Genomic DNA, 17,383 nt, shown 5'->3' on the forward strand with positions numbered 1-17,383 from the left:
CCAGGCGTCAGACTGGATCCGGAAAGTTTTATCGGCAGCAGTACCCCTGCGCGTCCGTAGGCGGCGTCGTGCTGCTCTGTGTGCGTCATTGGCGCCGGGATGACTTCATCGGAACTTAGACGCGCCCACGCCTGCTGACGTCAGTTCTGTACATGACTTTCCACGCCAGGACCGCAGAGCCATGTAAGAAACTGACCACTGGTGCCATGAAACAAGGACCCTGAAAAGGGATAACCTTAACCCTAGAAATCAGTTTGCAGAACAGGGAGGATGGGTGGGGCAGTAAGGAATCTATCACTACTGATGCTTCTTACAGATATATTGTTACCGAAGATAAGTAACTTGTGCATCTGAGAGAAACACAGTGATAGATTCCTTACCTCAGAATAGATACCCCAGCAATACCAACCCCGGTGGTGGGTCTGCGAACAAAGATCACACCATAAAGTCCTGGAAAACAACATGGCCAAAGAAGCCGTCTCTCCGGACTTGGCTGTCCAGGTAACTCCACATCTGAGAGCAGTAGTGGCTGCCATCGCCATGGTAGAGTGGGTGCGCAACCTCACTGGAGGCTCTTTTTTAGCCAAGGAGTAACAAGCCTTTATGCACGAAACAACCCACAGAGTAATGGTCCGCTTGTGTACAGTCCGACCATTCTTGGCGCCCACATAGTCAACAAAGAGCTGGTCTTCCACCCGGAACTGTTGTGTGCGGTCCAGATAGAAAGAGAGAACAGGATTTGGGTACAGACAGTGGATCCTCTCTTCCTCTTTTGAGGGATGCGGAGGCATACAGAAGGTGGGCAAAGTGATGGTCTGCCCGATGTGAAAGGCAGTGACAACCTTTGGCAGAAAAGAAGGAGGAGTCCTTAGAACATCTTTGTCCGGAAGGACCGAGAGAAAAGGAGGCTTAGAAGAGAGAGCCTGGAGCTCACTCACCCTTCTGGCAGAGGTGATAGCAACCAGGAAAGCAGTCTTTAGAGTGAGGAGACGAAGAGGGCAATTGAGAAGTGGCTCAAAGGGCGAACACATCAGAAAAGGAAGAACAAGATTCAAGTCCCTCTTAGCCATCACAAAATAAACAGGAGGAAACATGTGCTCAAGAATCTATTTACAACAGGGGACTTGAAAAGGGGAGGCTGATCTGGAAGCCTAATAAAGGCGGAAATGGCTGAGAGATAGACCTTGATAGTGCATAGGGCAGAGCCCTGCTGGGCCATAGAGAAGAAAAAGAAGAATCTCTGAAAGAGGGGCGGAACGGGGATACACAGTCTTTGCTGTGCACCATGCCACAAACGTATTCCACCTGCAGGCGTATACCATCTTAGTGGAGGGACGCCTGGCTGCCAATGTAACATTACAGACTTCGGGAGGCAGGTCGAAAGACGCCAACTGCCGCCGCTTAATCTCCAAGCAAGGAGGTGGAGACTGGACAGGTTCGGGTGGAAGACCGTCCCCTGATGCTGCGACAGAAGATCCACCTGAAGAGGCAGATGGATCTGGGGATCGATGCTCATAATGAGTAGCTCAGGATACCATACTCTTCGAGCCCAGTCTGGAGCCACAAGGATGACTTGGGCCCGGTCGCACCTGATCTTCTTCAGCACTCTAGGCAGAATTGGTATAGGTGGAAAGGCGTAAAACAGACCACAATTCCACTCGCGACGAAAAGCGTCGCCGAGTGAGTGCTGCCTTGGAAATTCCAACAGGCAGAAGTGATGACATTGCGCATTCTCTTCGGTGGCGAATAGATCTAACCAAGGCTCTCCCCATTGCTGAAAGAGACGTTGCGCCACGTCAGAGTTCAGACGCCATTCGTGATCCATCATGCACCGGCGGCTGAGTTCTTTCAGCCTGGCGTTCAGAGAGCCCGCCAGGTGTTGAACCACTAGGGACATGCCCTGATGATCCAGCCAAGCCAAGAGGCGCAGAGCCTCTTGGCAAAGGGTCCACAACCCCACCCCACCCTGTTTGTAGTAGTATCACATAGCGGTAGTGTTGTCGGTAAACACCGGGACTACTCTCCCTACTACAGAAGGAAGGAATGCCTTCAGTGCAAGTCAGATCGCCCAAAGCTACAGAAGGTTGATGTGGAGCTTGGACTCCTCCGGAGACCAGAGGCCTCTGATCTCCGCCTCCCCCATGTGGCAGTCCCATTCCAGAAGGGATGCGTCTGTCACAACTGTATATTCCGGTTGGGGAAGGGAGAGTAATCTGCCATTGACCCAATCGCGATTCGTGAGCCACCACTGCAATTGCCTTGCAGTGCCCTCTGAGATCTGGACGTGATCGGACAGGTTGCCATGGTGCTGTGCCCACTGGAACTTCAGGTCCCACTGCAGAGCCCGCATATGCCATCTGGCATGATCCACAAGCAGGATGCAGGAGGTTATTAGGCCCAGGAGCCAGAGGGTCATCCTGACTTAAACCCGGGACAGAGGCTGAAAGATCGGAATCATAGCCTGAATGTCTCTGACTCGCTGCTAGGGAGAATAAACACGAAACTGCGCAGAGTCCAGAAACGCTCCAATGAAAAAGAACTTCAGTGAGGGAATCTGGTGCGACTTCGGCACATGGATGGAGAACCCCAGTAGTCTGGAGGTGGAAGACAACTGCCTGGGACAAGCCCGCCTTTAACAGCCAGTCGTCGAAATAGGGGGAAAACTGAAACCCCTGATTTGCGCAGATGAACTGCGACCACCGCCATCACTTTCGAGAACACCCAAGGTAGCGCCTGTGGGCAGGCAGGACGGGAAAGTGGTAATAGGCGTCCTGCAAGTTCAACGCCACCATCCAGTCTTGCGGGTTTAGGGCAGACAAGATCTGAGCAAGTGTGAGCATCTTGAACTTCTCCTTCCGGAGGAAGTGATTGACGTTCCGAAGGTGTAAGATGGGACGAGGCCCTTGTCCTTCTTTAGAACCAGAAAGTAGTGGGAATAACAACCACAACCTACTTCTGGCGTTGGAACGCGCTCAATGGCCTCTTGGCCAAGAGGGTCGCAACTTCCTGATGGAGGAGCGCCAAGTGATCCCCTGCGATGCGGTGGTACTGAGGTGGCATGGCTGGAGGGGTTGTCTCGAAAGGGAGGGAGTAGCCCCTTCGGACAATTTGCAGCACCCACTTGTCCGAAGTGATGTTGCGCCAGTGGTGGAGATGATGGCGTATTAGTCCACCCACTGGCGTCTGATGGGCATGAAAGGTCAGACTAGGAGAGCTTCGAAGTGGATGTTGCGGGGGTGGGGGCGGACTGACCCGCTTGCTGGCCCCCTGAACCGCCACGGCAGTTCCGACATCCGCAACCACGCTGAGGTTGTTGCTGCTGCTGTGAACGAAAAGTAGAAGGCGGAGGAGGCAGACAGGCCAAGGGACTTGGCCGTAGCTCGGGACTCCTTGAAGCGCTCCAACGCACTATCTGCCTTATGGCCAAAAAGGTGAATGCCATCAAAGGGCATGTCTATCAGAGTGCTCTGGACATCCCCTGAGAAGCCAGTTGTCCTCAACCAGGTGTGGCGCCGAAGCTCCACCGTCGTGGAAATCGACCTGCAAAGTGAGTCGGGTGATCTGCACACAGCATATGGTGAACTTTGCTGCGTCTCCTCGGCCGCAATCACCTGGGAAAGAACTAACTGGGCCTCCTCTGGGCAGTCAGGCAGCACCTGCGCAACCGTGTCCCACAGAGTGGGGTTTGACAGCCCAAGAGGCATGCGGTGTTCACCAACCGCAGCCCTAAGCTGACAGTTGAAAACAGTTTCTTACCAAACTGATCCAGCTTCTTGGATTTCCCCATCCGGAGGTGCGGTAGGGAACGCGCTCTGGGATGTAGAGGCTTAGACAACCAAGCTCTCAGGGGTGGAGTGTTGGGTAAGGAAGAGGGAGTTGCCAGGAGCCGAGCGATGGCGTCGGAACACGTTCCTATCCACAGGAGCCAGTGTTGGGCCTGGACCAGGTGCCCAAAAGAACGTCAGATAGTGCTTCATTAAAGGGCTGCAAGGGCTCCAAAGAGGTAGCCGCCGGTTGGAGCACCTCTGTCAGGAGGTTAGTTCTGACGGCCACCATAGGGGGATCGAGGTGGAGTGCCTCAGCCGCCCTACGCAACAACACTGCGTAACTAAAGTAGGAGAAGACAGCATGCCACGGTCAGGTGAGGTGTCAAGACCACTGGCCTACCCCCAAATCCTCTGTCCAGTCCTGATAATAAGCCCAGCCCTGTGCTAGAGGATACTCAGACCCCCTCCCAGTCCTCCCTTTCCTCCGAAGTCTGTGGAACAGCCTCAAAATAAGGAGGAGGGACATAGGGCACAAAAAGGCCCATCAGCGCCAGTATCGGCGATCTGGCACCGTGTCCGGGTTGAACCTGGGGATGAAGTCTTCTCAAGGAGCGGGAAACATCTGAAGCGGTGCCGGGAGATCGACGCCGGTGGAGGTGTCACTAGGTCAACCGGCGTAGATCGTGATTCGATCCCAGATCCTTGGGGCGCCTGAGTTGCCGGAGATGGCAAAGCAGGACCCCCAGTTGGGCCGGCAGGCTCACCGGTGGGGCCAGACGGCCTAATGAGTCGGGCCATGGCTGCAAGAAACTCTTGCTCCTGGGCCGGCGTCGACCCGCACCTGGGAAGGGGGGTGTTAGACCTGTCAGCCCTTTTGGTGGTCCCTCCTGTCATTTATTTTGTCCCCTTTTTGCCCCTCATAACCTTCATTTTTTTATGTCGGCTGGGAATTTTTCAGGTGTTGACCAGGGGGTTAGGTGCTCCTTGACCCCATGGTTCCTCTCAGACCCAGAAATCCCTCCTTTTCTGAGGTAAAGCCTAGATGCCTAAAATGGTGGACAGTAACTTCCATAACGGACAACTCAGGAGAAAGGCCCATAGGACAACATAGGAATGCTCTAGCACATTCCAGCTGGTTCTGGAAGCTTGAGGGTAGCCTATAAAAGGGTCAGTACTAGGGCGGCCATTTTAGAGAGAGAGAGTGTGAGGAAGGATTGGAGTGGGAGTGCAGTGAGGAGTTTAGACTATTGTGAAGGGAGGTTAGTGCAGTGTGGGAGGGATTGACTACCCCTTGGGGCTTCTACCCCCACAATTGACATTACCCCCCGACAGTGGATCTAGCCCTGCTGACCCCCACTGGAAGACAACGCTTCTTTCATCCATTATTGCCACTGCGGGAAGATCTTTACTGGTGTTAGGGTGTCAGGAAGTCAATGTGCGAAGGGGAAGAGGACTTTACTTCTTTCATTATCCCCTTGACCTTGTTCGAATCGCCTCAAGAGCTGTCGGAAACCCAGACCCCCTTTCATTCTGACATCCCTCCCCGGAGCTTGCCCGCCAACGCGGAGTTTTCTTCCCCCAACTGGCGTACCTGGTGGTGTTGCCGCGGGCTTACTCTCTGCCCCTGCGGTGAAGTGGTGCTGTCGGGTGCCAGACCCGCTGGAGTCTGGTTTACAGGTCTGGCAAGTGTGGGGAAGGCGCCTACCGCCGGAGTGCTCATTCCGCTGTGGAGGAGCGGACAGAGGTGAAATTTGCCTTGCTCTCCGGGAGAAGGGCGGTAGCGTAGGCGAGTGAGGTCCCGCCCACTGCTATCGAGGTAGAGCGTAAGAAGGCGGGACGAACCCGTAGGAGGACGACTGAGGGGAGGTTCTTCGCCTCACAGCGAGCGGAAGTGAGGGACTCCAGAGGTCAGCTTGGTCGACGGAGAACGTGGCAATCCCCTTCCGTGTGCCAGCCGCAAAGGGCCCGCCCAGCTGAGAACGTCGGATGTGGACCTCCGGAGTCAACGCCTGCCTGACTGAGTTCACCTGACCTTCGGTAACAAGTGAGGTGGGGAATTGGGCTTGCAAAAGTCCAGACAGTGCTCGTGGGTCCTCGGTTGAGCCAAGAGGTGGTCAGCCTTTTTCTTCCCTCTCTCTCCGGCTGAAATCGGAAGACTTGCAGGAAAACCGGAGGGGGGAAACGATCTGAACTGGAAACTCAGGAGCCATCCCAGGGGGTCCTAGGCTAATTTGAGACTAGAGCTTATGCTGGGAGGAACGAAAAGTCACTACTCATCGAGGAGACAAGCTCCTCTTCCCAGTGACTGACTGAATAAGGGTTTGCCTCTGTAAGAGGGGGAGGTGAATCCCTGTTGGGAAGTTCAAAAGCCTGATTCTAAGGGGAATTGATATTCGACCTCAGATGAACATGTAGAGATTGTTTAGTCTTAAAACTACAATTAGCGTGCTAGACAGACAGCTGATAAAATTCTTTCTTTTCAGAGAATTAATGCCTTGAAATAACATCAGAGTCTAACTTGTCTTATTAGGAAATGTACTGATTCAAAGAATATACCCGATTCACAACATCATAATCTGAACACAAGGGAAGAATTGTTTTTGAATCTTGTACCCAAGTTTTCTCATATGTTCCCAAAAATAAGTGTAACTGGAAAGTAGTCTAAATGCTGATTTATTAGAATACGTGCACCAACGAAACTAACTTAAGGAAAGATAAAGCTTTTCTACTTTTATAAAAATTAAGGTGTAGTGTCATTTTTGGATGGATGGACACTGAGTTACTGAGTGGGTGAGACGCAAACTTAACACATGTACCTTTGAGTTAGGCCTTCCTACTTTGTGCCAAGCTACCATATGTGTCTTGGAGACCCCAGGTCCAACAGGGGGGTAAGACTGGGGGCGTCGTCGCAGGCTCCGCCGGAGCAGCTGGGTGGCACAGCCCGCACCCTCAGCTGCGTCACACGACTGGAAGTCAAAGAACGACTATGCTTCTTCGACTTCTTCTTGGAATGCTTCGACTTACCTGACATTGAGTGTGAAGACTTCGATCCAGAAGAATGATGGTGGCGACCCCGCGACCAGTCCCTCGACCTCCCACAGGACCGGGACCTCGAGCGGTGCGGAACCGACTACCAGACTTCAAGCAACTTTCGGGACCGCTCCCTGTAAGAAAGTGGCGCTATATATACTGGACCAAAGTAAGGTACAGTGTGTATAGAGTCCCCAATCTCCAGAGGTATAACCGAGGATAAAGTCAGATCTGACCTTACTCTCTAAAGTGGTAGCTTGGTCAAGCAGTAAGGAAGTATCAGAGGACAGGGTAAAGCATTTGTTGTACACATTCAGTCAGCAAAAGGTTTCACCCACAAGAACTGAACTCTAGGCCAATTGTTTTTATACTAAAAGATAGAGTTGTTTTATTTTAGAACCAACAGGTATCAAAATATACTTTTCTCAATATGAGTGACTTTAGGTAATTACTTTGCAGAAAGGCAATAAACTTTAAGTACAATAGTTACTGGGGTTGCAATAGGCAACACAATTCTAAACACAAGTTAACATTGAGCTCAATGGGTTTTTCTACATGAATGCAGTTGATTACTTTCAGGATTTCTTTTCTAACCATAGGACTGGATCCTGGACTCAGTCCCGGGACCTAAGCTGTAACAGTTAAGTAAAAGCGTTTTGGTTACAGTTGTAATTTTTAAAGGATATAAAGGTATTTTCAAAGTTGACACTTAGAAACTTTTTAGTGAAAAACGAGCAGTTATCCTAGGGAAGGAAATTCAAGTCACAGGTAAGGAATATGCTACTTACCAGTATGCATCTGTTCTTGGCATAGAGGGCTGCAGAGTGGTACATTATGAATAGATCGCCATCTGGTGTTGGGCTCTGATGATTGCACTTTGTTTTTCTCTTGGAGAGTCTTTTGTATGTTGGTGACTCCTCCCTTAGTTGGTAGTGCGCATGGGCATCGGCTCCATCCTTAGATTGTTTTGCCATAGTAGGGTTAGATGGAGTAGTATAGTAGAATACAGATAAGAGTGCCCATGTAAGTGTATCTAAATAAGATAATGTTGGAACAGACACAGGTTTCCGGGGAGGCTGGGAGGGCATGTACCACTCTGCAGCCCTCTATGCCAAGAACAGATGCATACTGGTAAGTAGCATATTCCGTTCGAGGCATATGGGCTGCAGATGGTACATTATGAATAGACTATACAGCAGTTCTCTCCCTAGCGGTGGTCGCCCGTGTCTGTTGCAACTGTCTGAAACAATGTTTTTAATACTGCTTGTCCCACTCTAGCTTGTTGTGTTGCGTGCACATCAACACAATAGTGTTTTGTGAAAGTGTGCGGTGTAACCCAGGTAGCCGCTTTGCATATGTCATCTAGTGGAATGTTACCCAGAAATGCCATAGATGCTCCTAGTTTACGTGTAGAGTGAGCTCTAGGAGGAACAGTTAATGTTCTCTTTGCCTTTAAGTAGCATATTTGAATGCATTTTACAATCCATCTGGCAATGCCCGCTTTGGAGATGGGATTGCCTTTATGTGTGGGAGAAAACGCAACAAATAGCTGTTTTGTCTTTCTGAAAGTTTGTGTTCTCTCTATATAGTACAATATGGCCCTCCTAACATCCAGTGTATGTAGGGCTCTTTCCGCTACTGTTTGTGGTTTTGGAAAGAAAACCGGTAATTCCACTGACTGATTGATGTGGAATGCTGAGATAACCTTTGGTAAGAATTTTGGGTTTGTTCTAAGAACCACTTTATTTTGGTGTAGCTGCATAAATGGTTCTTGAATCGTAAAAGCCTGCAGTTCACTTACTCTTCTAAGTGACGTGATAGCTATGAGGAAGGCCACCTTCCATGTGAGGAATTGTATTTCACACCTATGCATAGGTTCAAAGGGTGGCCCCATTAGTCTGGTAAGCACTATGTTGAGATTCCAGACTGGGGAAGGTGGTCTTCTTGGTGGAATGACTCTTTTGAGTCCTTCCATGAAAGCTTTAATTGCTGGTACTTTAAACAGTGACAGGTGTTGCCTGTTTTGTAGGTACGCCGCTATGGCTGCTAGATGAACCCTAATAGAGGTATATGCTAGATTACATTGCTGTAAGTGTAATAAATAGCAAATGATTTGTTTAGTGGATGCGTCCAGAGGGTTGATGTGCTTACTGTTACAGTGTATAGCAAACCTCTTCCATTTTGCTGCATAGCATGCTCTGGTGGTAGGGCGTCTTGCCTGTTTAATGATTTCCATGCATTCTGGTGGTAAATCTAAATACCCAAACTCTATGACCTCAGGAGCCAGATCGCTAGGTTCAGTTGTTTGGGATCTGGGTGCATTATTTCTCCATGGTTCTGTGTAAGATGCATGGGTAATAACCTTAGCTTTTGATGTGGTACTTGTGAGAGTTGTAGCAGCGTGGTGAACCACGGCTGTCTTGCCCACGTGGGTGCCACTAGTATCATTGTCATTGAGTGTTGCTGCAGTTTCCTCACCAGTAATGGAATTAGTGGTAGAGGAGGGAACGCGTAAGCAAATTTGTTGGACCAATTTATCCACAGTGCATTGCCCTGGGACCTTTGGTGTGGGTACCTGGATGCGAATTCTTTGCATTTTGCGTTCTGATGATTTGCAAACAGATCTATCTCTGGTTGCCCCCATTTTTGGAAGAATGGCTGTAGTATTTGGTCGTGCAGTTCCCATTCGTGAACTTGTTCTGACTGTCTGCTTAGGATGTCTGCTATTTGATTTTGAATTCCTGGTAGGTGTTCCGCTAACAGGTAGATTTTTTGAGGAATGGCCCATCTCCATATGTCCTGTGCTAGTTTGGACAGTTGGAGAGAGTGTGTCCCCCCCTGTTTTTGAATATAATACATTGCAGTCATGTTGTCTGTTCTGATCAGGACTGCCTTGTTTGTTATTTGCATTTGGAAAGCTTTTAATGCTAGAAATATTGCTAATAGTTCCAGGTAGTTGATGTGCAGTTTCTTTTGCTGCGCACTCCACTTCCCCTGTACTGTGTATTTGTCCATATGCGCTCCCCATCCGGAGAGCGATGCGTCCGCTGTTATTATTACTTGTGGAATTGGCTCTAGGAACGACCGTCCTTTGGAAATGTTTTCTGTGTTCCACCACTTCAGAGAGCGATACGTCCGGTCCTTTACCAACACCAGATCTGTAATCTGACCTTGAGCCTGATTCCACTGTGTCGCTAGACACTCTTGTAGTGGGCGCATTTGTAGTCTGGCATGTGGTATTAGCAGTATGCAAGAGGACATCATGCCTAATAGTTGCATAAACACTCGTGCTGGTAGTGAGTGTTGTGGTTGAAATCTTTGTATTAACCCGACCATTGTCTGTACTCTGATTGGGTTGGGGTATGCTATTGCCTTTTCTGTGTCTACTGTAGCCCCCAGGTATTGCTGGATCTGGTTTGGTTGCAGGTGTGAATTTTTGTAGTTCACCGTAAACCCTAGGTGGTGCAGCAGTTGAATTGTCTTCTGTGTGTTGTGAAGACATTCCTCCTTTGATTTGGCCTTTATTAGCCAATCGTCCAAGTATGGGAAGACATGTATTTGTTGTCTTCTTAGGTGTGCTGCCACCACAGCTAGGCATTTTGTGAAAACTCTCGGAGCTGTTGTGACACCGAACGGAAGGACCTTGAACTGGTAGTGTTGTCCTTCTAACACAAACCTTAGGTATTTTCTGTGGGCTTTGTGAATTGGGATATGAAAGTAAGCGTCTTTTAGATCCAGTGTAGAAAGAAAGTCCCCTTTCTTCAGTAAAGGGAGTACTTGTTGGAGCGTGACCATGTGGAAGTGTTCCGAATTTATGTAAGCATTGAGAGGTCTGAGGTCTAATATTGGTCGTAGGGACCCGTCCTTTTTGGGGATCAGGAAGTATAGAGAGTATACTCCTGTTCCTTGTTGATCCTTTGGGACCTTCTCTATTGCATGCTTTTGTAGAAGTGCTAGCACTTCTTCTCTTAACAATGTCAGATGATCCTGACTCATTGGACGCTGTTTGGGGGGGATGTTTGGTGGGGTAGCTGTGAGTTCTAGGCAATAACCATGTTGGATAATTTGTCTCACCCACTTGTCTGACGTGATGTTTTCCCAGACAGGTAGGAACTGTGATAGACGTCCCCCGACCGGTGTTATGTGGTCTGGGGGGAGATCTATGAAGTCACTGTTTTGGTGTTGAGGCGTTGCGGTTGTTATTATTTCCGCGGCCTCTACCCTTATTGTAGTTACCTCTGTAATTACCTCTTGAATTACCTCTGGGTGATGTTGGTGTGAAAGATGTGGATTGCTGATTTGTTCCTGTGTTTTTTGAGCCCCCTCTATAGGTGGATCTACGAAAGGAACCTCTGTGCGTTGGCTGTTGCAATGCTCCCATTGACTTAGCCGTTTCCGTATCTTTCTTCATCTTTTCTAATGTCTCGTCTGTACTTGAACCAAACAATGTCTTCTGATCAAATGGTCTGTTCAGTAGGGCTGTTTTAACTTCTTGTTTGAATCCTGAGATTCTAAGCCACGCGTGCCTTCTTAGCATGACACTAGTGTTAATAGACCTTGCTGCAGTGTCTGCTGCGTCTAATGCACACTTAATGGAAGTATTGGTTATTATTTTACCTTCCTGTATTAATTGGTCTGCCTTCTTCTGATGTTCTTTTGGAAGATGTATGAGAAGTTTTTCTAACTCATCATAATGTGCCCTGTCGTAACGTGCGAGTAGTGCTTGTGTATTAGCTATACACCAGCTATTCGCTGCCTGTGATGCTACTCTTTTGCCTGATGCATCTATTAACTTCGACTCTTTATCTGGTGGCGGAGCCTCTCCTGTAGATAATGAGTTTGCTCTTTTACGAGCGTTTGAGACCACCAGCGAGTCTAGAGGTACATGCCCTCTAATAAATATTGGGTCCTTTGGAGCCGCTTTGTATTTCTTATCGATTCTTGGGTTTAACACCCTGGCTCTCACTGGGTTTTCGAATATTTCTTCTGTGTGAGTGAGAAGACCCTTTAGCATAGGAAGAGTACCTGATGTTCTCTGTGCACTAGGTAGAGTCTCTAACAAGAAATCCTCTATCTGAGGTTCTGTGTGCATATCTAGTTTGTGATATTTTGCTGCCCTATTAATGAGCTGCACAAAACCTGTGTTATCATCAGGTGGTGAAGGCTTTGAGGGGTATAGCTCTGGGTCGTTGTCCTCATCTGACCCTACATCGTAATTTTCCCATGGATCTTCCTCATCTTGGATAGATTCGTCATCCCCTTGAGGTTCTCCCTCCCCTATATCACTGTCTACATCTGATTGAGGTGTAGCTGGTCTTGGTGTGGAGGGTGTAGGAATATGTGGCCTATTGTGAGGAATAGGAGAAGAGGGTGTGTCTCTAGGACGAGGAGAAGCAGGAGGAGTTATGTTCGTCCCCATTGTTCTCTTTTTTGAAGGAAGAGGTTTATCTTCTGACTGTTCACTCTTTCTCTTCTTCGTGACCACTTTCCCAGTCTGTGGGTCAATAAACAAGATCTTTTGTTTGGGATCTGTTTGTTGCTCTTGAATCGGTACCGAGGGTCCTGGTTCCGAGAGCTGTTTTTGTTTTCGATCTTCAGATCTTTCTGTTTTCGACACCGAATGTCTGCTCGATTCCGACTTTTTGGGTATCGAGTGTCTTTTGGGCGATACATCATATTTCTTTTTCGACATGGAATGTTTCGATACCGAGCTCTCCTTTGTATGCAGCCTCGGTGTCGAAGTCGATGACGCCCTTTTCTCGGATCCGACGTGGTGGGATTCCGAGTGTTTCGGTTTCAGTTTCGGTTTCGTTGCCGGGCCCGAAGGCGGGGCGTCGGAAACTTTTTTCAGCGGTTTGACCGGGCCCGAGGGCGGGGTCGTTACCGCACGGGGTCGGTTTTTCGGTAAGGGGACGTCGTCACTCACGGTTTGTTGCTCGAAGAGTTCTTCAACCTCCGACTGGTCCCCTTCCGACCCAGACTGGTCCTCTTCTTCCTCGATTTGTTCGTCTCCGAACAGCTCCGGGATTGCCTCCGCCTGCATTCTGGAAGCCTCGTGTCTTCTGGCTCGACGATTTCTAATCGTTAGCTTGGAGGAGAATGCTGCGCAGGCTTCGCAGTCCCTGGATTCGTGTTCAGGCGATAGACAGAGGTTGCACACCTCGTGTAGGTCCTTGTGTGGGAACTTAGCACCACACGATGGACATTTTTTGAATGGAGTCCTTTCCATGGACTCCGGGCTTGACTGCGTCGAGAAAGGTCTCCTGTTCTTCGACGTAGATCTAAGTTTTTCTCTTCTATTTTGAATTTGTAACGCGTCGGAATGGAAAAGAACGCGTTCGCTAACAATACCGTCGAATTGGAAAGGGAATATGCGCCGAAAAATCACTTTCTTCTGAAGTTGATCTGGAGCGTCTCGATCTTCATCCGAACCCGATGGCGGAAAAAAACAATCTAAGGATGGAGCCGATGCCCATGCGCACTACCAACTAAGGGAGGAGTCACCAACATACAAAAGACTCTCCAAGAGAAAAACAAAGTGCAATCATCCGAGCCCAACACCAGATGGCGATCTATTCATAATGTACCATCTGCAGCCCATATGCCTCGAACAGTAGGTTCTCGTTACTTTTGTAATCCTGTACTGGACTCCTAGGTTCAGCACTGGGACCTCTACCTAATACAGGTAAGTATTTACATTTCAGTAGTTGGTACGTTTTTTAAAGAATATTTGTAATTTGCAAAAATCGACACTTTGAAGAAATTTCAGAGAAAAACAGTCAATGGTTTCCTACGGAAGAAAGTATAGTTAGGTTTAATTTTGCGGTTCAGTACTGAGCTAGAAAGTACAGCACTGGCTTCTCTCCTGTTCCCAGGTGAGTATTTCGGAAATCGTTATTCGGCTGATTTTAGAGGAATATTTTAAAGTTTCGAAACTCCACACTTAGAAGATATTTCAATGAAAACCAGTCAATGTTAGCCTATGGAAGGAAAGTGAGTTGTCGGCTTTCAGCTGAGTACTCGACCAGTGAGGTTAAGATTCTGGGCAGACTCAGGGGTCCCCCAGGGTCGGAAAGGTACAGTCGTTACACCCTCAGCGGCACAGGCGCAGCCAGGTGCAGAGAGAGTTGGGCCAATGAAGGGTAGGGGGCTTTTGGTTGGTGGCTGCAAGCAGGCAGGCCACGCGGCTGTGGAAGCTGAGCTCCTGGTCAATTACTCAGGGCAAGTGGGGAAGTAGAGTAGGGTAGTAGTTGCACTTCCAGCGGCACTCTGGCAGGCTGGGTGCAGGGTGCCTTTGAGAAGTCGGGCGCTCAATGTTATCCAAAGGGAAAGTTACAAAGGGAACAAAGACTGCAGGCTCGGGGACGGAGATTATTCAGGTAGGACCACCACTTCGAGAGGTAAGTTGGGTTCTTGGAGAAGAGATAAGTACCCCAAAGGAGGGCACAGGGGGCCGTGGGGCTCCGGGGTGTTTTTGGGTGTCGGGAGATCTTACCCTCGGCTGGTCGAGGTTGGAGGGGTCCCTGGTTCTGAGGCTGCAGGCGTCGTCTGGGTTGTCGAAGAGGGTCTTTGGGCACTGGGCTTCGGGTCCCAGTCGCCGGAGGGATGTCCTCGTGGTCATGGGTCACTCGGGCATGGGCCGGGCTCGGCGGGTGCAGAGTGGGCTGGATTTTAGGTTCCTGGCTGGCACCAGGGGCATGGTTGTTGGAAAAGAGCCTCTGCTCATGGGGGTCCCAGTCTTTGGGAGGGTCAAGTAAGGAAGGGTCCTACGGGTTTTCCAAGGCTGCTGTCCGCAGGAGTCGCCGGGATTTAGCAGGGGCAGGTTCCAGGGTCGACAGACCGGCAGGGCTGGGGCCAAGTCAGTTGGGGTCGTCCTGTTAGCAGCTGCATGGCGGGTCTTCCTGATCTTCTTTCTTGTTTTCTTATCGGGATCTGAGGAAGGAAGGAAGGTTCGGGATGCCCCTAAATACTACATTTAGGGCCGTCACAGGTAGGGCAAGGACCAATGGGTCCCTGCCCTGAGGTGAGTACACCCCCTAGCTTGCTCCTCTCCTGTGGGAGGGGGGCAGGGGCCTAGCTGTGATTGGGCAGGGCTCCCCATCTTCAAGATGGCCGGAGCCCGGAGTCGTGCTTCACCTCGCCTCTCCCACCTGAGGGGTGGGGTTGGCATAGGCTGGCACACCCCTTTCCAGCAAATGGTCTGGAGAAGCTCACAAGGGTGGGTATGCCTTTGAAGCTTCCCCTGCCCATCCTGGGGAGGAGGCCTGGCACCTCGTCCCAGGATGTGCATTGTTCCAGGCCTCCCAAGAGCGGCAGGCTCGCGACCTAGGGGTCCAGAAACATGTCTGGTAGTGGCAGTCTCGGCAGCCACACAGTCAGAACGTGGACTGTAGGTTAGGTTTCAGGGGGCATCTCTAAGATGCCCTCTGTAGTGCATTTTACATTAAACCTCACACTGGCATCAATGCGGGTTTTATGTGCTGAGAAGTTTGATATCAAACTTCTCAGTCTTCAGTGACGCCATCCTGGTGTTGTGGAGTTCGTAATGACGACCTCCCAGCACCATGTACTCTTAAATGGCAGAACTGCATTTACAGTGCCCAGGAATGGCTCTGGGTACTGCAGGGGCACAGGGCTCATGCAGCTGTGCCCTCACCACGGGCATAGGGCACCTAGCTAGTGGGGTGACTGAGGTATGCTAGGGCAGTGGGTTTTGTGGGCATGGCACACAGGGATATGTGTCATGTCGACTCTTTGTTTAGTTCTGCACTTAAAAACCCAGTCTGCAAAGGCAGCGTGTGGGTGTCGGGGTGCAGGGCCCCTAAGGGTGACACAATAAGTGCTGCAGCCCTTAGGGGTCTTCCCTGGTCACCATGCCCTGGGTACCTAGGGTACCATTTACTAGGGGCTGACAAGTGGCCAGAGAGGCCAATTGGGTTTTAGTTTCAACACAGTTTTAGGGAAGGTATATAGGCCCTGGGCACCTGGTTGGTAGGAGCCCAGGGCACACTCAGTCAAAGCACATCAGCAGTTCAGCAAAAAGAGGGGGCATACCAATGCAAGAAAGATGGCACTGTCTCACACAACCCCCCCCAAACGAAAGGTGATGAGACTAACCTTGCCCTAGGGAGTCTTCATTGTCTAAGTGGAAGAACCTGGAAGGTCCATCTGCATTGGCATGGGAAGTCCCTGGTCGGTGTTCCACTTCAAAGTCCATTCCCTGTAGGGAGATGGACCATCTTAGTAGTTTTGGATTTTCCCCTTTCATTTGCTTTAGCCATCTGAGAGGTCTATGGTCAGTTTGAACCAGGAACTGAGTTCCAAACAAGTAGGGCTTCAACTTCTTCAGGGACCATACCACAGAAAAGGCCTCCCTCTCAATGGCACTCCAACGCTGCTCTCTGGGGAGTAGCTTCCTGCTTATAAAATTAACAGGTTAGTCTTGGCCTTCCTCATTGATCTGGGATAGGACCGCTCCTATCCCTAGCTCAGAGGCATCAGTCTGCACTATGAACTGCTTGGAGTAGTCTGGTGCTTTTTGAATTGGTGTTGAGCACATTGCTTCTTTCAGGGTGTCAAAAGCCTTTTGGCAGCTAACAGTCCAGTTTACTTTCTTGGGCATTTTCTTGGAGTTGAGTTCTGTGAGGGGAGTCACAACGGACCCATATCCCTTCACAAACCTCCTGTAGTACCCAGTCAAGCCAAGGAATACCCTGACTTGGGTCTGGGTTCTTGTAGCTGCCCAGTCCTTGCTGTTCTGGATCTTGGGCTGTAAGGGTTGTACCTGGCCTTCACCAACAAGGTGGCCCAAGTACACCACAGTGCCCTGCCCTAACTGGCATTTGGATGCCTTGATAGTTAGCCTTGCAGATTGCAGGGTTTGTAAAACCTTCCCACGGTGGATAAGGTGATCCTGCCAGGTGGAGCTAATGACAGCAAGATCATCAAGATAAGTTGTACTAAAGGACTCCAACCCAGTCAGGACTTGATTCACCAACCTCTGGAAGGTAGCAGGGGCATTCTTTAATCCAAAAGGCATTACAGTAAACTGATCGTGCCTATCAGGAGTGGAGAATGCGGTTTTCTCTTTTGTTCTAGGGGCCATGCCAATCTGCCAGTACCCTGCAGTTAAGTCAAAGGTTCTCAGAAATTCGGCTGCCCCAACTTGTTTATAAACTCATCTGCTCTTGGAATAGGGTGAGCATCTGTCTTGGTGACAGAGTTGAGCCCTCTATAGCCTACACAGAACCTAATCTCTCTCTTGCCACCCTGTGGGTGAGGTTTGGGGACCAGACCCACTGGGCTAGCCCAAGGGTTCTCAGAGGGTTCAATAACCCCTAACTCCAGCATCTTGCTGACTTCAGCTTTGATGCTTTCCTTGACTTGGTCTGATTTTCGATAGATTCTGTTCTTGACAGGGTTACTGTCACCAGTGTCCACATCATGAGTACACTAGTTGGTCAGACCAGGGGTCAGGGAAAAGTGACTAGCATACTGTTGCAAGACTTGCTTGCAGTCAGTCTACTGTTAGGTAGTGAGGTTGTCTGAAAAGACTACTCCATCCACTGACCCATCTTTTGGGCTGT

The 17,383-nt window shown here is 49.7% G+C and overlaps 1 protein-coding gene across 4 annotated transcripts in view; it reads right to left on the minus strand.

Annotated features, from left to right (window-relative positions):
• SAMD4B (sterile alpha motif domain containing 4B) overlaps nt 1-17,383 on the minus strand; it is a 1,107,967-nt gene that overhangs the window by 394,750 nt on the left and 695,834 nt on the right. The window lies entirely within an intron of this gene.

The sequence above is a fragment of the Lissotriton vulgaris genome, chromosome 9, assembly GCF_964263255.1.
Source record: "Lissotriton vulgaris chromosome 9, aLisVul1.2, whole genome shotgun sequence".
NCBI classification, from domain to species: Eukaryota; Metazoa; Chordata; class Amphibia; order Caudata; family Salamandridae; genus Lissotriton; species Lissotriton vulgaris.